This window comes from Microtus ochrogaster, unplaced genomic scaffold, assembly GCF_000317375.1.
Source record: "Microtus ochrogaster isolate Prairie Vole_2 unplaced genomic scaffold, MicOch1.0 UNK21, whole genome shotgun sequence".
Lineage (NCBI taxonomy): Eukaryota > Metazoa > Chordata > Mammalia > Rodentia > Cricetidae > Microtus > Microtus ochrogaster.
In genome coordinates, this window is record NW_004949119.1 from 3995766 (window position 1) to 4018925 (window position 23160).

The 23160-nt window shown below is 44.3% G+C and overlaps 1 protein-coding gene across 1 annotated transcript in view; it reads left to right on the plus strand.

The window, feature by feature from the left end:
- The window catches only part of Lrmda (leucine rich melanocyte differentiation associated), a 1015195-nt gene that overhangs the window by 712204 nt on the left and 279831 nt on the right, over positions 1–23160 (plus strand). The window lies entirely within an intron of this gene.

Here is a 23160-nt window from a genome sequence, read left to right on the forward strand (position 1 = left end):
ATTCTTTAAAAAAAATTTTTAAAGAAATTTTTAAATTAAATTTTTAAAATTCTCACAGAGACAGAGAACTTATAAGAGGTCCTGTTGCACCTTTTCTTCCTGTACAGTATAGAGACAGCACGGAAAGGCTGGAGTCTTTTGGATCCACGTCCTGACCCCGTGTCAGCCAGCTGCACGGCTTCCAGCACTTCCCAACCATTTTGAGCTTCAATTTCCTCATCAGTAAAATGGGGATTATCCCCACACCTCACTGAGCTGTTAGGAAGATCAAACGAAGCAATTCTGGGAACATTTGCCTTGTTCCGCAGACTTGGCTCACTAAATGTTATTTCAGTTTGGCCGTTAGTTTAGGGACAGAAGTATGGACCTGCCAAGAGGTCTGATGGGAGCAGATCTTCCATGTCCTCTGAGTGACTACGGGTGAGGTCAGACAACCATTTTATCCTGGGAAGACTCATCACCAGAGAACCTGAAAGCTGCCTTCATTTTTAGCAGCCCAGAGAAAGGCATTCAATTTTTCTTATTTCTATCCTGGGAATCACAATCTACATTTGCAAGAAAATGAGGGTGTCATTTTCCTACTTCCAAGGCACCTCGGCTGATTCATTGCAGCATTAGGAGTGGTTAATGGCGGCTGAAGTAGCAGTGGGTTTTGGCGGCAAGCAGGACCCCACCAGGGACCAGGGTGACTCCCAGGTGTTATTGCAACCTGTCTGGCTTGCTATGAGCTCACTGGTTTTTCCATCGAGTTATCTGCCAGGCTCTGCTTTCATTTCCTGGGCAGAGAGTCAGAGGTCACAGGAAACGTGGAAGCATTGCTGGTGGAGGGCCCGATGCCTCTAATGAGTCTTGAGTTTGCTTCTGATCACAGGTTGAAACGAGAATGCTTCCTCTCCTGGCTTGGGCTGAGATAGCACTGTGTAGTTTCAGAAAATTTATTTGCTGTTCATTTTGTTTCTTGAAAAGCCTGGCAATTTGTTTCTGTCCTCCACTCAAAGAGACTTAGTTCAGGGCTGGCTAGAATCCAGGAGTAATGAGGTGTTGGTGAGAAAAACACCACCCAAAGAAATGGATCTTTACTAGCCGCTTCCTGTGGTGCTGATGGCAATATTGCAGCCCACGAGGTGATGGCTCTTGATTTCCTTTTGGCTTGACTGAGATTGGCCTGGGCTTGGCCTGTTCCCTGTTGTGGGGGTCTCTGCATCCCAGATGGAGAAATGTGTTTGACTTTGGCAGCTCATGTGCGCCTGATGGAATAATACTTCCCAAGCATGCGTACAACTGAGAAAATGGGAGACGTTTAGCACACAGTTTGGGGCCTTGTGTACATTTGTGTTTTCATTTGAGTTGTCTTCCAGCTTTTCTAGAGAAGATGAATGTCTGGAAATGAGTTCTTTACCTGTAATTCTAGCAAGCTTCCATGGGCTCCCAAGACCAGAATCCTGCAACTGAAACCAATTTCAACACAGGAATAAATGTAGAGAGGGTTCAAACCAAAGAGGAGATGACGGTGCCCCAGATTTCTCCTATCCCCACACTTTTAGTGTCTCTGTGATAATTTTATTCCATATCTACAATTCCAATAATTAATTAATTAGATCCAAATAAATTAAGTCATCCTAACAATGCTGTAGACATTTGGAAAAGGAATGAAGTAAGTTGAAAAAAAGAGTACTTTGTATTTATTCTTAACCACAATGACAAGTGCGTACCAATGTTCAGATAGGACCATCATGAACTAGAATGTGAAGTTTATTTTAATTTCGGTGTCTCAGCCTTGTTCTGTGAATGCCCTTTTTGGGTCTAAGATGCTCTGGTACACAGTTTGTAAATCTTCTAGGTCCAAGAGGCTCTCAGATGACTACAGGCTGGAAGGAGAGCGCTCCAGCCTATTCCGTCCACCTTTGTCTCGCTTTTCTCATTCTCTCTGACCCACAGCCAAGGGGTCCAAGTACTGTATGTAGCCTTCCTCCGTGCACAACCTGGAATGGCAGGACTTCAGATGGTGCTTACCACATCCCCCAGCCCTGATTTCAGTTCTCCCTGGGCAGCCACATCAAGCAGGGTGCTGTACTTTCAACCTCATCCCCAGAGAAAATGCTATGGTGTTGAGACTCTTGGGAGCTCAAGGCAGACAAGGAATCATGGTCCAAACGCAATTCAACTTTGACATTGTGCCTGTGTGTTTCTTGTTCCTTGGTACAGATGACAGGCATTAAGGCAAATTAAATAATTATGTTGTGATTCACTTTAATTAAATGATTGGGCATTTCCTTCTTCCACCTCCATGTGGAGTAGTTTTCTAGAGTGCCACCATTTTCAATCTGAGCAGGAATGCATAGCAGAGAAGGCTTGCACAAATGAACAGCAAAAACCCATGCTTCAGAGGCTGAATGGGAATAATTTAAATGGGAAAGGGCCTCTTTGCAGGCAGGGGGCTGGTAAACTCGGCTTTCAGGATCTCCATTTCCGGCACTGTCGGTCAATATCCATGTTTCCATTCAGCTGCCCATGACTGGACACCTCATGAAGGCCTAAGCCTTGAGCCCTTTCTGTCAGGTTTAAATGAGGCGATGTTTTCAGTCCCCCTGGTGGGTGGGTGGTAGCAGGTGGGAACTGCCATTGAAAAGTCAGGGGGACCCTAAATCTCCTTTCGTCCGATCTGAATGTTGGTGGCAACACAGAAGCGCACTGAAGCGCCTCTAACAAAGCTGCTCCCTGCCTGCATTCAGAAAAGGAAAGAGGGTATTTTGCACCATGACAACAGGTGACCTCTATTTGGAATTGTCAACAAACATTAATAGACCTTCCGAAACGCACAGGCTGTGATGTGAGGGGATCGGCCGCCTGAAGGGAGAGCTGGGCTTTCAGTGGCATAGGGGCTGCTCTAGCAAGATGTCAGCTGACGTGGTTAATTGGGAATGATTAGGGCTGTCTGCAAGCGGATTCCCTGAGTTTGGTGCACACATAATTGTTGTATGTAACCCGGAGCGGCTCGGCTCTTTCATCTCTATGAAGAGATCAGAAAAGAGAGATTTACGGCTTAGGTTGCCCCTAGCCACACAGCGCAGGCTTAATTTTCCTTTCCAAGGGAATCTGCCGGCTGCTGTTGTGACTAGTTCTCTTTGGCTCAGATGGTATGCCGAGGTCACCTGTGTGGTTTTTCTGTTACATGATTGATTGACTGAGATTAATTATTCTGTCAGAGCTGTAATGGAGGCAAGATGGAGGACAGTGATAAGCGCAGAAGCTCGAGCGATTCCACCAAATGCACTTATGTCTCTTTCTATTTAAATAAATCAAATGGAATGCCTATATCCTGGGTGGTGTTGCTTGTCCCCTCCCCGTGTTCTCTAGCCTGGAGGTGTTTTCTCTGGGAGTCTGAAGCTCTGAAATGAGTGGCTGTTTATTCAACATCAGCTGCAGGATGTTTGAATCCTTCCTTGCTTCAGTCCTTTGAATGTTTTCTTGAACACTTCAGCCTGAGCTGAGCAGCAGGTTTCAGGGATGGCCATAGATCAACCCCACTGTGCATCTGAGCTAAAGGCTGGGCAGCTCGTGAGGTAGAGAGAGAACGCACAGCAGGTGGTAATGTCCTAATGTCAGATTTCTGTGCTGTGAAAACTTCTCTGGAAGGCTCTTTTGAGGGAGGCAGAGAATGTGGCTGTTAGCTCTTAGTGGCAGACTTAAGTTGGGCTTCTTCAGTCTCCTGAAGAAATCCAGGGGTCAGCTAACAAAGACCAGGGCGACTCTTAATGGCCCTTCAAAAGGCACAAGATGGTATGTGAGTACGCTACTTCTAAAGAGTGTGGACAAGGGCTCCCAGAATCCGGCTCCCCTAGGCCCCAAGCATGACAGCGATAGCATGGTTCCTACAGCAATAGCATGGTTTCTACAGTAACACCTGTGCAAAATGAGTATGAACACACAGAGAGGGATGAGAAGTGCTCATAGGAAAATTGGCCCTGTTGGTCACCTTCCCAAGATGTACCACTCACTTTTGGGTGAGAGTGTGTACATGGATTTGCAGTGACTAGTCTTTGGCATAAATGGGAAAACTTCGTAGGGTCGGAGTAGGTGGGTGAGCCTGTCCAGATCCACTGGCAACAGCCACAGTGTTAGAAGGCCTTACAGTCACACACACACACACATCTTTCATGTCCTGCTGTGCACCTGTAGAATAATCTAGTGTGCTTGTCAGAGGGACAAACCGCTTGGAGACAACCCACAGAGGAGGATCTTCAGATATTCCACACAGCTTGGGAGTCACCAGTTTCTTTACCAAACTCCAGAGAAAGGCTGCTGGCGCCTGTGCCAACCGTCCAGTCCCCGATGTAATCCATGATCAAACCGAGAACTGGGAGAAGCAACTTCAACAGACCCATTTGACAAAATAACACTTTGAGAGGCCTGCCAGCGATTCCTCAAGACTGAGGTAGAAGACCTGCACTCATCAAAAATCAAGGCCTGTGGCATCAGGACCTCATCTTGAAGTATTTCAGCTAACTGAAAGCGTGTCTCCTTGGATGTCTTTAGAGAATGAAATATTTGAAACAGTAGAGGTTTTGAAAACTCTTTTTCTTGATGGCGAAGTTTTCAGTGGCAGGACATACTTAAGGCCTAAGCACAGACTTGATCTACACTGCTCTGAGTTGTGTTGCCTTGGGGCGTGCTACACCCTAGAGGGAAATTTTCAAAATTTCCTTTCTACCTATTTTTAAGAAAAGTAGGACTAATGTGAAATAATTTTGTGCACATCCATGCTAAGAAATTGTATCATCCCTCTAGTATATGAACCTGTGATTATAAACTCAAGCTTACACTCTCCAAACAGCAGTTTTTGGGGTTAAAGGTGGGGTTTGTAAAAGTGTATCTTACCCCTTTGTGCCCTCCTGATTAGTAATACCATGCTGGAGGGTTGAAAATAAATGAGAGAAAAAAAAAACTTTTTCTAAATTACCCTTTTCTTTAAAAAATAAAAATTGATGGCTTCCACAAATGCTCTATAAAACATTTTTGGGCAATGGCCATTACCAAACTCCCAGCTAAAGGTGGGTTGCATACATATGCAGTTGTTCATAAGCATGCTTCTTGAAATAGAACGTGTGTCAGAGTTTCCTTAGCTGCTCCTATAGAGGTGGGCCTGCTGGACCAGCAGCATGATGGGAGATAAGGGACACAAGAAGGAAGGAAGGAGTGGAAACTGTGGGGTGGAGCCCTGGACTAAGGTGCCATGTCTGTTTTCATCACTCAACAGTCAGCGATTGGAGATTGGTGAGAGTGAGTTGTTATTGTAATTTTAGTCTCCATTTTCAAGGGAAGATCACCTGTCCCTTTGCAGGTGGTTTCCCCAGTCAGTTACTGGAAGGATGCTATATTTAGAGGATGCTAAGCTGCCAATTACCGGAAGGATGCTATATTTAGAAGATGCTAGGCTGAAAACTGGTTTGTTGCATGGGGCCCAGAAGAATTGTCTCTGAATCTCAGTGGAGATCCATTGGCTGTTTAAGAATAGTGAATTTTGTTGTTGCTTTACCTCTCAGTACATGTTTCTATGATGCATTGCATGTCACCGTCACCTCCGAGAAATAGGAGAGCTGCGATGGTTGTGCCCTTGTATTTTCTATCATACTTGAGTGGCAGTGGATAAACTATCACCATGAAACCCCCCTGGAGAAGGATGGAGATATGAGGTCATTGAAGCAAAGATTATGGAAATCCATTTTGCATGGGTACGGTAGTAGACACTAAGCTTCCAAAATGAGTAAGATAAGGCTCTGAAAAGTTGCTGAGGTTCTAGAGAGACAATCCCAGCAGAGCAGCACATGGTAGGTATAGGGGAAATCTGAGTTCGAACTGGGGCGTTTAGGAGAAATAATGAGTGAGAAGGAGGACCCCATCAATCCAATATTAACTAGCGATCTCTAACTTGTACCAGTGCACACATGATGTTTGAGTGGCAAAGAGGGACCTTTATGCAGAGAAAGAATAAAGCCTTTCGAGGGCACAGGGCCTTGAAGGAACAAGGCAGGTAAGGGAATGTGGAATCACCACTGGGTAAAAGACCAGAAATGAAGTTAGGAAGGATTTGATGTCAATCACAAAAGAGTTTACATATTGGCCCATTTGTAGCAAGGGAGCCACTAAGTGATTCTGAACAGAACGTGGACAGGCTTAGATGTGTGATTTCAAATGAAATAATGAGTGAGTTAATTTGGAGTTAATAGTGTCTATGTCTCTGACCAAAACATGGAAAATGGAAGCTGCTCTGTGGACTTTATCACATGGATCCACTAAATTATAATCATGGCATAGGTAGAGAGGTTTGAGCTCTGAGACTGTTGATGTATCTGAAATGGACAACAGAGAAGAATTGAAAGATTCAGTTAATAGGATTAGGAACTTGAGTTTCACATAGGTACACACATATTGTCATGCTTTGTCCAATCTGGGAATCCTGTGAGGTACAGGGATCTAGAAGGTCCAAGGTCTTAAGGTAATTCACTACGATGCGATTTTATAGCATGTAAGGCAGTAGGAAAACATGAAGCTTTGTTCTCGACAGAGTTTAAGTTATGCACTGGAGATGAGATAGTTTACCTAGCAACCTACCTGAGGATGAATGGTAGAGCAAACCCTTGGAGGAGAAGTCTCGCACATTCTCCGTGCTCATCGAAAGTGTGACCTCATGATGCTAGTGGGTGTTACAAGGAAAAGGAGCTCGCTAGCAAAATATCATTGAATACCCTCAGGAAACAAGGCTAGTGCTAGCTTTAGACTTCCCTGAGCTTTCAGGGACCAAAGTTTATTATGATAACACTGCAAGTTTAGTAAGGTGATTGTGCCTTCTCTTTCTCTCTCTGTCTCTCTGTCTCTGTATACAGAGACAGAGAGACAGAGACAGAGGTGGTATTAGAGAAAGAGAGAGGTGGGGGGGTGTGGGGGGTGGGTAGCAAGGGATACAGATGTGTGGAAGCATGTCAGGTATCTTTTCCCAATCACTCCCCACCCTATATTTTGAGATACTGTCTCTCAACAAACCTGGGACTCAGCAGTTTATCTAGACTGGGTGGACAGTGGGTTCCCGAGTTCCCCCTGTCTATACCTCTCAAGCGCTAGGATTACAGGCTGGTGATGCTATGCCAGTCCTGTAGGTGGGTCCTGGAGTTCAAACCCAGCTCCTACTGCATGTGTGTTGAGCTCGTCGCAGACCAAGCAGCTCCTAGGCTCTGGAGTTGCTCTCAAAGCTCATTTTCCTGGTTGTGTGCTGAGTAGAATTTTCTTCACAAGCTGTGCCCTCTTTGTGTCTATACTATCGTGGAAGGGTCCAGAAAAGTTATCTAGTCAGCAAGAGCAGCCCCCACCCCCACAATTTAACATCATAATAATGAAATCTCGAGGTTTTCCTCAATGGTCATGATAGATAGACACAACTACCTGTTTACTTGGCAGTATGCTGGCTGCTGAGAAGGTTCCGGCAAAACGCAACTCTTCTCGACCTTGTACCTGAGGAAAGTCACAGCTCTATTAGAGTGTTGACCAGGGCGTTCAGAAGAGCTGTGACTGGGCATAATGTTCCTGCTAAGGGTGACCGTTCGTTTATCCGGCTAATTAACACTGAACACCTTTGATTGCCCCATATATTCCAAACTACCGAAAAGCTCACTCAGGGCCTGCTGGATTTTGGTACTTGGATCACAGGGCTCAAATGGAAATCGAGGTCTGTCCTTGTATTTATGGGGGTTACTTCTTCCCAATACATCACACATATTTCCTCAGTCCTGTTTTCAGTAATGCCTGCCACAAAGAACCCCATAAATCCAGCCTTTGTGGCTATAAGTTTGTCATTCTTTTCCTGAAATAAGATCGGCCACTATTATAAAGCAGCAGAAGGCCGCCTGTGAGAGCAACCAACATACCATTGACTGATTCATCAGGGGCGTTTAGTTCTTCAAAATGGAAAAACAAAAATCGGCTCCAAAAAGCAAACACAATAAATTAAAGGAATGCTACTCTGAGCGTAGAGCAGCCATTTGAATGCTCACTTAGTGGGGTCACATGACTGACCCACTTCTTCGTAGGAACAAATATGTCTTACTTTAAGGTTATTATTGAAGACACATGATGTCATTTACTTTGGCCTCCTTGTCAGCATTGGACTCCATTTAGAAGAAGCAAACGATCCACAAAAAAGCTACCATCTGCATTTGCTTAAGTAGACCTGTGACTTACATAGAGTGATGAGTAATCTGGCCCTTGGTTAGTAACAGAAATTCAGTGAAGAGTGACTTCACCGTTGTTGACTCAAGGTGAGGCACAGGCTCGAAAACAAAAGAAGAAGAATTGTATTAGCTAGCAGTAGCTGTTTTCTTGTTAAGCTGCTGGGTGGCGGAGGCTCTTCCTGATTCACTAAGTAGAGAACAGCACTAACAGGAAGTGAAAGCCTCAGTGTCCTCATGGGCTAGGACTGTTCTTCACTGCAGGGAGAGCCTTGTGTCTTGGCCAGTTTGTGTGGTGGACACCCTGCTCATGCTGTCCTCTGTTCAGCAAATGCTGAGCACCTTGGAAACAGGGGCACCTGGAAGCTCTCAGGTGACAAGGAGCCCAGCAGCTTCACTCTGAGCTGAGAATGCTCACCTCAGGCTGTTAGAGCAGCTGAGATGTAGAACAGAGTCCAGAGTCTGAATCTGCTCCTGGCCAAAGGCTGTTGCCTTAATTACTTTCTCTTTGTCAGTATTCACAGAAATGGTTTAAGCAGGGAAACAATTGTGCCAGAGACTTCGTTTTTTTGTTTTTCTTTTGGTTTGTTTTTCCTGTTTTTTGTTTGTTTGTTTGTTTGTTTGTTTTTGAGACAGGGTTTCTCTGTTTAGCTTAGGAGCCTGTCCCGGAAATAATTCTTGTAGACCAGGCTGGTCTCAAACTCACAGGGATCCGCTGAATGCATGCATGATAGAATCCATTCATGTAGGATACACATGCAGGGTGACTGTCTTCCTGTGGACACTGGGTGTTATCTGAAGACCTTAAGGCTGTCATCATTGGGGGGCTGGTGGTACCATCATCTTGTTAATTAAAGCTGGGGTGCTATTGGCTACTCCACAGTGCACAGTCACCTCTCTTGTGGGAATTATCCAGCTGAAAATGGCATGAGTAACTCTGACCTAAACCACCTCAGCCTGCTCTTTAATACGCAAGAAGGGGACCTTGGTCTTCTGCTACCTCAGGTTTTGAAAAGCTTTGCAAGGGGTAAGTAGAACCAATTCCCTCCTGGTGAAGTTTCCCACAGCCCCGTCACTCATTTTTTAGATGACTTACAGTTTGTTCTCTTAAAAAATACTGTTGTTGTGTGTATAAGTGCATGGTGTGTGTGTGTGTGTGTGTGTGTGTGTGTGTGTGTGTGTGTGTGTGTGTGTGTGTGTGTAGGTAGGTAGGAAGGCATGTAAAAGGGCAATGTGGTGGGTGAGGTTGATTCTGTTTGTCTTTACCTTGGTTTCAGAGAACTTGGTTGCTAGGCTTGCAGAGAAACTATATTTGGGCCCTGAGTCTTGTAACCATGTAACCAAGACTTCCAGCTTCCTGCTCTCCTGATTACCTAGCACCTGACAGCTGGTTCCCTTGCTTCTAGAACTGAGCAACACTGTTGAAACCAAAGGTTTCTCAGAGGTCACAACAACAAAAAAAATCACCTTGATGTGTTGTTTGAAATCAGGTGGCTCAACACTTCCGGGAATGGTGACCAGCCTGTCCATTTCTAGCAAGTTCTCAGGGGTACAAATAAAGAAGGCCAAAGCACTACACTTTGAGCAACAGGAGTCTCTTTGGCGTATGTCCCCATTGGCATGTTTTAGACAAATTCGAAGCTAGAAGGCTGTCACCAGTAGCCCTGGCCCTGTTGTAGGAGAGTCATGGTTGAACACCAGGATGCTGGGATGCAGAAGACCAAAGGTCAGTTTAGTGGCTGAGATGGGCTTCAAACACACAGGTCTGATATGCATCTGTTCTAGGATGAAGAGCAGGAGAACATACCAGCATCCCTTCCCCAGATGAAAGCCGGAGGTTGTAGTGAGGGCTGAACCATCTCTGATCCCAGACTCGCAGGAATGAAATACCAGGTGTGAGAGTGTTTCTCCAGATTATGCATATGTTTATAAATTACCCTAGGTGTTCCTGCGCCTCATTCCCTTTATTGTGGAGTGTATTTCTTTTAAAGTGACAGCTTTAATTTTTTCCCCCACTCTGGGCAGATTTCATGGATGATGTAGCTTAATAAATCAAGGCGATTTCCACTATTGTATCAAGACTCTTTAATCAGTTCTTTGAATTAATGCAATCAAACGGTTGAATTCTTACATTCGTCTCTGTATTTACAGCTCTGTTGTGCTTTTTTATTGAATTGGAAGAGGAATATCTTCATTTGCAGCCAAAATAAAATAAATCTCAGCAGGTTATCTAGTAAACCGACTGGGGCCCAGGGTATGCGCTGTTTATGTATGCACATACATGTAAACTACAAATGCAATGACTATTTCTCATATTCAATTTTGCATTAGGACTTCATATTCAGGACACTAGCATTCTCCATTTTTTGTGATAGTGTACCTATTTTTTTTTTTAAACCAAGTCATTAACCCTTGAGGTCTCGAAGACACTCAACATTCAAACATCAGAAACCTTTCATGAGGTAAGAATCCCTGGGTATGTATGCCCTCTGAATGAGAACACGAGCTCCAACATCTGGTTGCCCAGAGAATGTTCTTGTTCCACCTAACCTAGTGGCAAGTGTGCACCCAATGGAGGAAAATAGAAATACTTTGCACAGGTAAATTAACCCATGTCTTAGTCCATTACTTTGCTTTGTCCAAATAACTAGGCAGATAGCTACTTCAAAGTAATTTATAAAGAACAGGCCTAGTAGTGAGTGATGGGTCTTTTTGGTAGCTTTGTATAGTGTTTGTTTGCAAGAATAAAGTTCTGATTTGAGACCAGTACCTTCATAAAAGCTGGGCATGATGGCATACACCTCTAACTCTATTTATGGGGGGCTGTAGATAGGAAGATAGCCAGTCTGACCTAATTGGTGAGTCCCAAACCAATGAGAGACTCCGTCTCAAAGGATATGGAGAGTATTCCTGAGCACGGCACCAAGGTTGTCCTCCAGCCTCCACGTGTGTGCATGCACATGAGCATACACGCACAGACACTCACAGACACACTTTTTTAAAGAACACATTTATTTGTATAATGGAGCTGAAAGCTGGACAGTCCAAGAGCATAGCACCAATATTTAGTGAGTGTATGAACCTAATTGCTAAGAGACTCATCCCTTCAGTACCTAAGCTACTCCAGTGACAGTGGCATCAGTACCCTCTGATCCCCTCTTTAAGGATTCAGGTTTTGATACTGTCCTGATGGCAATTGTGCTTTCGGTATGAGTGGGGTTTTTGTTTGTTTGTTTTTTTCCAAACTAGAAATATAAGGTTAGGGTGCATTCTTTGAGGGACACCAGTCACAGACAATATTGATACAGGCAAAATGACCAGATGACAATTTTAGTTCTGAAGGAACACTACCTTTCAGTGTGGCACCTCTCCTCCATGTGGGAGGTCCTTTCTCTATTAATGAATTTTAGTCCAGGCTCTCAGAAACAGAGATTCTACTGAGGTGAGATCTGTACATGAGAATCACTTTTGCTTATTTTTTTTTTTTTTACGTCTTTGACAGAGGCAAAAATGCCTTGTAAGGTCCAGGAACTCATACATACCAGAGCTATCTTGACATCATAGTCTACTTCCTCTCCAAATTTATTGGCCAAACAGCTAGGCTGTCTCTGGCTGTGCTGGCCTCTGTGACTATGAATGTCCTGTGCATTCTTGGGGTCACCCTAAGTGTATGGCATCCTCATCTGAACCTCCTCCTTGATGTTGTAGATTTCATGACAAAATCTTTTGAAGTCTGAAGCCTATTGGCCTTTGGGAGGAAGTTGATGCCTTACATAAGGTAGACAGATTTTCTTCTGGGTGAGAGCTTTAGTAAAGCTGGTCAGTTAGCTTTTGTCACATATCCGCTCCCCATCCCCACATCAGAGACTATCGCAGCAAATACTGTTTTAACTTCCACTTGTACAGACTATCCATTGGGTCCAAGTTAATTCTTCAGTTCTTTGGCTCCACGGTGACCTCCATTTTTCTTGATTGGTCCCCTTCATGGTCTTTCGTCTCAAATGGGGCTCCTGGGACAGTATGGAACATAAGAAGCTTGCTTGTGATAAAGGCTCACCCTCTAGAGGGATGACCTTGATCTAGTTCAAGTGGCAGCTGCACAGGTCAGGAGCAGCAGGGTGTAGGCCTTGCTGTACACTTTCTACTTTTCTATCTGTGACCTTTTGTTGTTGCCATGGGGGGGCAGAAAGATGGCAGGTGCAAGCATAGAGTCAGTGTGAGAAGAGACAGCTGTGGAAGAGAAGAAGAGAAGAGACAGGCAGGGAGGTCTGAGACTGCAGGCTGTGACCACAGCAGCTTTCTCCACTGCCCCATCAAGTAGCTTTTTCCTTCCAAACTTCTTTAACTTCTTCTTCAACATCCTCACTCCTTTACAATTCAGAAATCAAATCTTCCTGAGGTACTTGGGCCTCCATCGGAACTCCTACCTCAGAAGACTTGGCACTTAACAAAGCCCTGACTTTAAGCAAAGTTCCTAGGCATTTGCCCTCCTGTGGGGTTTGGTTGGCATTAATGAGTTGAAAGATTAGCCTTAGTCAGGGCTTTTCTGACTTTTTAATGGTGGCACCGCAAGTTCCCCCTTGTCAACTTAGAAAAGCATGCGTTTTTTTGTGGCATCCGGACACTGGAGTTTTGTTTGGGAAGGAATTTTAATGAAGCATTCTCAGGTTTGCTCACCAAAATAAAGGAAAGTCTTTTGTGCCCTGGGAAAGTTATGTGGCAATCAGGAACGCCTCAGAAAAGGATCTGTAGAGTGAAGGAAGCTAAACTCTGCTTTAATGATCACTCTCTTTGTAACACCCATTACTGTGCACGAAAGCTCGGCTGGCGGAAGGGGCACTTAATGATGCGGAGGCTGCGGAAGGAATGGACACTGAATGATCATTCCCTAGCAGATGAAAGAGAAGACTTCCTATTGCTGAGACGTATGTGACGTCTCTCGGTGCAAATAGCATAAAGGAAGGTGACAGTTGTATCAGTCCCCTGCCTTGGGAAGAAATCACCAGCTTCGCAAGAGTAAATGACGAGGCACTCACGGCAGAGTTCTTTCCCTGACTAATTGGAAACACAGCTCTGAATTTCCCTGTCATCGAGAAAGAGCTACTCTTTGGTAAATGGAATTCCTTGGCTTACTTTCCTAAAATCTCAGCTCAACGTGGGGGTCATAGAAGCAAATGCAAATGCGTTCGGGAGCCAGTGGTTGTGGGTGTACCAGAGAGTGACTGGTAACGTGGGGCTCGTGACTTAGGAGACTTTCTCTAGCTCTACTAGAATATACCACATACTCTTTCTAGCCTCAGTTTCCCCACTTGTAAAATGAGAAGGGAGTAAACCTGACACCATATACCCATTTGTTCCTCCACCTATCTGTCCATGAATCCCCCTGGCCATCTCTCCATACACTCACTAACTCTTTCATCCAAGTATTTGTTCACCTACCCACTCATGCACAATGCATTCATCTATCTGACTTGTATCCATTTACTAAGGCAGAAATGCATCCACTTTTTTTCCCAAGTTCCTATATACTGCCTTCTCCTTTTCGTGATTTCCTCCATACCTCAGCGTTTAAAGTTATTTGTGCTTAACTTCTTCAGTTTTTCTCTTTTGTGCAAACAAGACATAGCTTTAAACTAACAGATAAGAAAAGTCACACCAAAAAGAACTGAGCTGGTGGGGGACAAAAATAAGGCTAATTCCCAACTCTAGGGCCAGGGTTCCAAGTCTCTTTCAAGATGTTCCAGAAAACCCAGAATCTTTCATTGCTTTCCCAAGGTTGGAAGAGTCCGAGGAGCGAATGCAGAACTCAGTTATCCTGTAAGAAAGAAGCAGACTCCTTTGCTCTGTGATTTACTTAACCTCCAGAAAAATCTTAAGTGAACTGCTGTCTCCCACACTAGATTCTTAGATGTTTTGTGATTTGAATAGTCGGGAATATTATGGGACATTTTCCAAAATTAGGAAAGTTGATACCTTCTGGAGTTCCTGCCTTACCTCCAACACAAGGAAGTATTGATAAATGAGAGTTCCACACAATACATAATAAGCCATCATTTGCTTATGACTTCTGGGAGAGAAACCATAGCAACCCAGAGCTCTTTTTATTGTTAATTGACTCGAAATCTTAAGAAAACACTTCTAAAGGGAAAAAACACCACTTTCTTCTGGGAATGTTCTGGAAAACTGTATTTCTCCCCAGGGCTTAAGGAAAAGGTAATGGCCATGGAATAACACATTTCACGTGGATCTTTAAGTGAGAAAGCTGCCGGAGAGGGTGTCCCTCTTCTCCTCTTCAGATATAAAAGGGATATATATCCTGTGTTTTGAGGTAGCTTCAGTTCTTTAAACAAAACCCATCATCCACCCCAGGCAATGTTGTTTGATCCCAAGTTCAGTCATGTGAAGTAAAGTTTCCCTGACTTTAATGGCTTAAAATGAAAGCGAATCATGTTTTTCTGTCTGAAACTAGGAATCCAGAGGTATGCTCAACCAGAGGGTTTAGACTTTCGCCTTCTGGCTCGGGGGCAGGAAGTGGGGGAATGTGGGTCAGATGTTTTTGTCCACATTTCAAACAGGTAAAGTGTGGGAAAGTCTGAAGAACTGTCTGGCTCATAATGCCGCTAGGAAGACTGGAAAACACAAGCTTAGTTTCCCAACATGACTTTCGTTAGGAGTGTTGGGGTAGAAGATGGGGTAAAATTGCCTGTAATCAGAGCTGCCCAACACAGGTGCTTTGTTTTAAGCGTCTGCATGGGTACAGTCTATGGGATAGAGAGGATGGGCTTCCTGAATCCAAAGTCATCGGTAGAGGTGATTGATCTGTGATATCCAAGTTGGCTATTGAAACATGGGGCTTATAGAGCTGGAGCTTTTCTATTGCCAGTGTGTGTCAGCAATGAAGAGGCCTAAAAATCTCCATGGTAAACCCCGGATCCAAAGCCATGGTTTTCATAAGCCCTGCAAGTATTTCAAACATGCATTAAATTCTAGAGGGTAATAAATTCATTGGGATGTTGTAAGGTGTATATTTTCTTTTTCATCTAGTGGACTGAAAGATATATCTGGATCTTCTGGGGGGTGTATGTGTGTTCCCCTACATTTTATGTTTTTAAGGTATTGTCTCTCACTGAACCTAGAGCTTCTGGTTTCAGCGAGACTGGTTGGTCAGCAAGGACCAATACCCACTTGTCTCCATCTTCCACCCAATTGTTGGTAGTACAGATGCACTTTTTATGTGTGTATTGGGGATCTAAACTGAGACTCTCATATTTACACAGCAAGTACTTTACACACTGAAATACCCCCCTGGCTTCCTGAGTCTCTCTATTAACTCTACTGTTGGAACAGAGCCCAACACAAGACTTCTCTGTTCGAAGCTTGAACAACATTCCACATCACCAAATTTCACCCCTCTCAAATCAGAAATTACCTATTTCCTTAAAGGGCCAGCAGCCACTTATCAAGAGTTTACCATCTGCTCCATAATGCTACTTTACATACATCTTCTTTTGTTGCCCCAGCAGCTTTGTACACAGAGGTTTCATCATTCCCACTTAGAGGAAGGAAGCCACAGCTCATGGTGGTGAAGTAATTTGCTCACAGCAAGGTGGTCAGGGAGAGCTGAGATTCAAACTTGAGCCTGTCCGACTTACTAATTGGTGCTTTGAAATGCTGTTCTGTGCCACAACAGGGGTAATGAATCAGCCAAGGAACCCCAGGAAGGCGCTAACCTACCATTGTACATAATTGATCAAAACCCTCACTGTGAACAGGCCGCTGTTTTAGATACACTCTACCAGGGGGAAGAGAATAATTACAAGTGACCACAGTAGATTCCTCTATCTGGTCGATTTTAACTTTCTCAAGTTCAAACCAGCCTTTAAGGCAGTCTGTTTTTAAGATTGAGGGCGGCTGCCACTCAGACATGGGCAGCCTCCATCTGTGCAGCCCTGGAAGGGGAGTGGGATGTCGCCTGTCACTCTTCCTCTAACTGGGTCTTGTTCACTGGCATGCCACACTTTTATCGGCTTAAGTGTTTGCTTGTGCAAGTGTATTTTGTTTGTATTACCATTGTGGGTAGGGGTAGTCATTTAGGAAATAATGCCAGGAGGGTGTATTGCTCCTTCATAGGACTTGCAAATGCTGTCATGTTTGGTGGAAACCTTTAACCACTACCACTCAGTCCCCCTCGTGGTCACCTCAACGTCTCCATGGTCTCCATTCCATCATAAGAAAAAGGCTCTGATGTCCCTCCACCTGCTCTCTTCTAATCTGTCCTCACACTTACTGTTCTCCCCAGTGCTACAAGAAAAAGAAGAAGAAAAATAAAATGTCATGTTGGGTAACCAGGCAAAGAATGATTCCTGGTTTAGATAGCCCACGGAACCAGGACAGACTCAAAGAACTCCTCTCTACTCTGAGGTCAGAAGTTTTTTTGAAGACAGAAAACAGAAAGGAACTGCAGAGGTAACCCTCTTGGTTAGAGTATGATTGTCGTCTTATTTGAACCCAGTATAAATGCTCAGTTGCTTCTTACTGACTGAAGTGCATGCAGCTGCTGAGATGCCTGGAATTCATCTGTATTTGTGAGAATATGCTCTTAGGTTAGGGTTAAAGTTACTTTGCATAGGAAGTTAGGTGGCAGTACATCACTGAGGGTCCAGTTTGGAGGCCTCTACGAGCCAAATTTAATTTGACAACACGATGAAATTAATCTCCTCATGTTTTTGTGCTTGTTCCTCACGTCCAGTGTTTATAAGCATAATTTAAATGAACAAATCAGTAAATATAAATTGTCAGTTTTGTGAGCACCAAGTCAGGTGCTTTTGGAAGATTTCATAAAGAAAATGTTACCTAACAAAGAAGAAAGAGAGGGGAAGATGAATAAAGGAGGAAGTTGTATGGGCAAACTCATGAGTATGGGCAGGCAAAGAAGATAACTTAAAGACAATAGCTTCAAATCTAAAAGGATCCGGACCCAGTTCACATTCTTTAAACTGTGTTTTGTTTTAAAGAAACCCAAATTGGAAATGGTGGGTGACATTTTGTAAGCACTGGGAAGTTAAGAAGGTTAAAGAGAAGGACACAGACCTCAGCCCTGGGGCTCAATGGAATGATTCTGCCAGCAACCTAGACGAACCCAAGAGCAGGTATTTCCCTAGTCTCCAAGTGGGGCCACTGCACAGTCAATACCTTGACTTTAGCCTCATGAGACCCTGAAGCAGAGAAGCCAGCTGAGCCCCTTTTGCTTTGGGGGTTACATATATGAGATCATACATTTGTGTTCTTTAAAGCCCCTAAGCCCATGGTAATTTGTTAGAGCTACAGTGAGAAGCTGAGCAAGCAGCCACCTCCTCATTTTTGTACTCCAGGATCAGGATCACTACTTCCTCCCCTTTGATTGTTGAGACAGGGTCTCATTCTAGCCAAGCTGGTGTGGGGGTCAAAGTTATCCTCCTGCTTTCACTGCCAGGCTTGTAGGCATGCGCCCCCACTTCTGGTTATTCCTCAGTTTCCTCAGTGCGGTCTTCACTCCGGCATCTTTTGCCCCAGTGAGGCAAACAGAATCTCCTAACAACTGTTGTGCCTTGGGCCTCTGAGCATGCCCTTAGTCATGGCCTTAACCTCACAGCGGGGCCTCGCCTGCTGTGCTCACTGCTGCATCCCAAGACCTTACTGTATGTGTTTCTCTTTGCACTTTGTCCCTCTTCTGAGTGCTCTGTGCACTTGACAATGGCGGGGGTGCAAGCGTAAGTTGATGTATTTGTCATTTCTTGGGCCCAATAAGAATGTTGTCTATGGCCTGTGGATAGGTGTGTTTTGCTCAAGAGAGCCTTGGGATTTGGACCAACCCTGCAGCACTCTTTTATAGTTTGTGGTCAGTTTCAGGGGTCTGTGCACCGGGGTGACACCTCCTTCACCATCATGACAGTGAGTTGATTTCTTCTTTAATTTTACCTTAGCAACTTGCTACCCTCACTATTTTGGTTCCAAAGGTGGGTACCTTCCTCAGTGTGTAACTCATCCCTTTGTGTTTGTGCCTACTTCCAGTGTCTTAGGCCACCTGAACATCAACAGATGCATCACTCCAAAACTATATTAATTAATTTGCTAATCACATTGGCCAAAATATCTGAGATTAGCAATTTAACACAGGGATGATGGTGCAGTCCATCATGCTGGGGAAGCCATGGCCATTGCTGAGAGCCCAACTTGTTCATACCTGGACTGGAAACCAAACCAAAGTATATATCACCTACAGAGCCTGAGATTCACTTCTGCTAGCTGGGCCACAACTCCAAAGGTTCTATAACTTCTCCAAATGGTACCACTATCTAGGAAACAAGTATTCAGGTCCATGAGCCTGTAGGGAGTATTCTAGACCCAAACCATAACAGCCACCTACCCTGTAGCACCAGCACAGGAGAAAGCTATCCATGGAGCGGTGGCAGGATGCTGGGGCAGGACATGGTGGCCAGGGGATGCACTGCAAGCCTTGCCTTTTCCCCACTGTAGCTATCTCTTCTTCCTTCCATACTAATAGGATAATTTGATAGATGAAAGCACTAGGAAGAGGTGAGAGATTCATAAAAGGCATGAAAACATACAGCCACAAATGAGTGGGCAGATCCAGCACCTTCTCCCCAGAATCAAATCCGTCTGCCATCCGCGTGCACAGGGTATGATGAGACAGGCAGATCTTAATTACACATAATTTGGGTGACAGCTGAAATGCAAACCTAAACACTCAATCAGTTAAAGATACACAAAATTAAGCATTTCACACAGTGTCCAACCCCTTCAATCTTTATTAATACTTTAATTATGTTAATTATACCATGGTTTCGAGCCCTGCTACAACAACAAGCAGGGGGTGAAGGTGGGGGGAAGAGGCAGGCCTCTCAGCAGCAGAACTACGCAATCAGTGTGTTTGAATTAAAAGTATGAATGGAATACAAAAGAGGGAAAATCCCAAATCCATAACTGAGCAGTTCACTTATGCCAGCTCCGCACTTCTCCTCTGACTGACTTATTCTTGGAAGCCGAGCCCACCCTCTCTCACTTTCTACATGCAATGCACATAGTAGGCGCCCAGTCAGCGGCAGTCACCTTCATTTTGAATTAATCCTGGTGGAATGGTATGCTTCCAAATAAAAGGAAAGTCAGGAAACCACTGAGAACTTGTTGGCAGTGTGGATGCCGAGGGCGGTTCAGGATCTAGAAGAAGAAGGCAGGACAGATGATCAGGGTCCCAGAGGTTCACCATGCTCTTTCCAAGTTCCTCACATGTCCAATCATCCCATTTCCTCCGCTGTAACTGAGGAATGAGAATAACATTGGGACTGTGGCTTTCAAGCCGCTATTCTTCCGGATATCACCAGGGACACTGCTGTGTCTTGGGTCCAATGAGAAGTAAGAGCCCTCCTGTGTCTTAGGTGCTGAGGTTTTCTTTCTAAAATCTGCCTAGGAGCAGTCTGAATGTTCTTCAGGTAGTGGCTTTTTCAAACTCCAACCTCCTACCCACCATCTTCCTCCATTCTGCAGTGTGGTTTTCCACCCTTCGATCAAACATCCCGCCTACGGCGGTGCGCTCTGTCTCTGGGTGTGTGTGACCTGCTTGTTTCTCTCCTTTCCTGGTCTTCATGCCACACTTTGCATGAATTTCTATCACATCTCCTGTGCTTTAGTCAGCTCTCTTCTACAGCGCCCTTTCTCCTACTCTGAGCTGATGCTGACATTGCAGGTAATTCCCGAAACCCAGGTCAGGGTCCCTTCCTCCAAGAAGACATCCCAACCCTGAACTAGCCAGGGACATGTTTTTCTCTTGCCAGATCCCCGTGTTTCTCAGCATCTGACCCATTCCCTCTTTCCGCCACACATTTTCCTCATCAGGGTCCCAGGTGAGGAGGCTTTCAGCCATCTCTGGCGCTGTCCCTTCTCCTCGGCCTTAGATGGAGCACACAAACCTCAACACATGCAGGTATCTGACACGGGACTAACCACATAAAATCACTCAATGTATTCGCCAGAGAAAATTCAGTCGCCCAAACTACAATCATCAATAACTACTTTTTCGATCTTTGGCTTAATAGTTGCTGAGCAGAAACAAAACTGTCATTGGAATGACTTGTACAAGATAGGATTTTAGGCATGGCTGGACAGACCATGGAGAGAATTGACATTTGTTGGGAGAGTCTTTTTAACATCACCAGAGGAAACCTTCGAGATCCATCCATCTGAAGTAGCAAGGCAGTGTGTAGTGCGGAGAGCTGTTCGCTCAGTGTTGGTGTGGACTGGTTCTTGGGCTACTTTCTTACCCAGGTCTCCTAGTTACAGCTCAATCTCTTCCCAGCCCCATAAATGTAATCTTGCAGTCCTCTGCTCATCTTCCTGGTCTATGGAATCACCATTGAAACTTCCCATGCAGGTCTTGAGGGCCAACCTCCAAGACTGTCACCCCTCAATGGTGACTCCCACATCCACCAAGATGGGGGCTAGTGTTGAGGTAGGAAATGCTTGCTAATTTCTTGGTCTTGCAGTGGAAACAGAAAGCTCTTCCTGTCAAAAGCCTCGAAGGTTATCAGAAGGAAACCTGGCCCAAGACCATTAACCAACAGATAATGGTGATTATTTCAAACTCACCTTGGCCAGAATGGAAATATGGAAGCAATATCTGCTTTAGTTTCTTTTCTTCAGAGGTTTCTTTTTTATGGCACAAGTCATTATGATCACACACAAAAAAACAGTGTGGAACAATATAAAAAAGACCAGCTATTAAATACAGTAGGAATTGGGGCAGAAGAGAATTTACTATGGAAAATTAGAAAGAGCCAAACTGATAGCTCTATTTTTCACACCCAAAGCTCCTTTTTATTATCGGCCTTATTCATGGGCCTCCTTTTTAATTTTGGAGAAAATGTACTTGTCAATGTACATTTACTAAATAATAACTCATACCCCAAATCAAATATGAATAGCCCTTGTTACAAGGAAGAGACAGGATGGTGCTCACACTGGGCTAATAATGATAATTTCAGCCAGAACTGGAAAGGTTCATGTTTTCATCAGCCTAAGGATCTCACTGCAGGTGAATATATAGCTTGTTGGCCATTTTGTGAAATTTAAATTAGCTTTGAGAGTGACCTGGTTAGAATATTAGGAGCCCACTAGAAATCCTGAAACAATACTAGCAATCTCATGCCAGGGAGTTGGCTCACAGAGTAAAATTGAGACCCCTGTGTGTGGAAGTGGTTAAGGCCTCATAATTGGAACTTAGTGGAACTGTAGTGCAAGGAGGTGGGGTAGGGAGACAGTAGGCATGATTTCAGCCCTTCAGCCCAGCTACAGTGCCGTAACCGAGTGTCCCGAATCCAGTGCCCTGACTTCTTTACTTCCTGATTCTGGGAGCTACTATTCTGCTCCCCGAGTGGGTCAAGATGGCTCACATTTTCCTGAGTGGTGCTCTGCCATGCATCTCAACCCCCAAGGACACTCTAAACTTGGCATATGTGATGTGGGAAAGCGTTCGAGAATTCTCCATTCATTGAAGATCTTTAGATAAGCCACCACAGAGGTTAATGTTGTGGCTGGCTCATTTGCAGCTCTGTTGTGCATCTATTCTATCAAACATGAGTATGGCCCTATCTCTCAGCCAGTGACTGTCCAGACTGTACATGACATCAGCGCTCCCGTCCGTCCCCCACTGCACCAGTACCCAAATACCCATGCTGAATGTGAATACGAGTTACTGCTTTTGGGATATGCCCAAGACCTTGGTTGTAGTTATATAATAAAATTAGAACTTGTATCATTTGAAAAAGAGAACTAATTATTTCCATTAGTTGTAATCTCAAATTCAAACACATGATATAGAGATGTCTACTCAATGGCAAAGCTATAGACTAGGTGGTTAATTAAACATCTTTTCTAATCAAATTAGCTTCATTTCCTAAGGAGAGGTTTTTAACAGGGAAGTGCCTCTGAGAAGCTGTGTCTTCGAGCCATCACCTGGGAAAGGAAAGATAATGTCCTTTCAAAGGCCTCCCTTAGCAGTGAATAATTACTCTTTGTTTGACTGCAAATGCACATTCCTGAAATAATATATTCGTAAAGTTTCATAAATTATTTCAAGATGTATTAAAGAGCATTGGAAATAGTTCTTCTCTCTCCAGGAGGTTGCCAAGAATGAGTTTTGTCCTTTAAAATTTGAAACAAATTATTTTTCACCAGGGGAGCATCAGCAGAGTTACCCCCAGCTCTAGCTGACAGGAACAATTTGAGGTAACCTGCTAATGGCAATGCTTTTAAAACATAAAGGTGCCCTAAGTGGGGCAATTTTTAAAAATCAAAACCGTACTACAGGGGTCATGCAAAGTTAGGGGCACTACACTTTACCTGAGGCAGGGCCTGGATTCCAGCTGCTTGGATTATATGGTATGTCATGGTTCCAAGGAGGTGGAGGAGGATTGGCATATCTCTGGTGAGTTTTCCGTAAATGCTCCAAAGCATAATTCTCCAGAAAATCCTAGCCTGGATGACAAAGTTTCAGCATAATGAAGCACAGAGTCTGCTGTTGGAGGAGGTAGGAAGGCAGAGGTCGCTGGTGAGATAGCACACAGCATTGTACCTCACTGGTAGAGAGAAGGGCACTGTTTCAGGGATCCTACACAAGCTCCTAGCACTAAACACTTGTGCTTCTACTGTAATATGTCTTTAAGAGCAAATATTTGTGGAGCACTTGCTCTAATGCAAGCCAATAAATCCAATCTCGGGCCACTGCAATCCTCTTGAGAAGTCACAGTGAAATGGCTCTCTTGCTTTTTTTCCTGGTTAGTGATGCCTGAGTTCCTGGAGAACTGTGTGTAGCAAAAGTGGTTATGGTGAGAGGCATGCTTTAACTGGAGAACTGTAGCAGGGTGGTTATGGTGAGAGGCATGCTTTA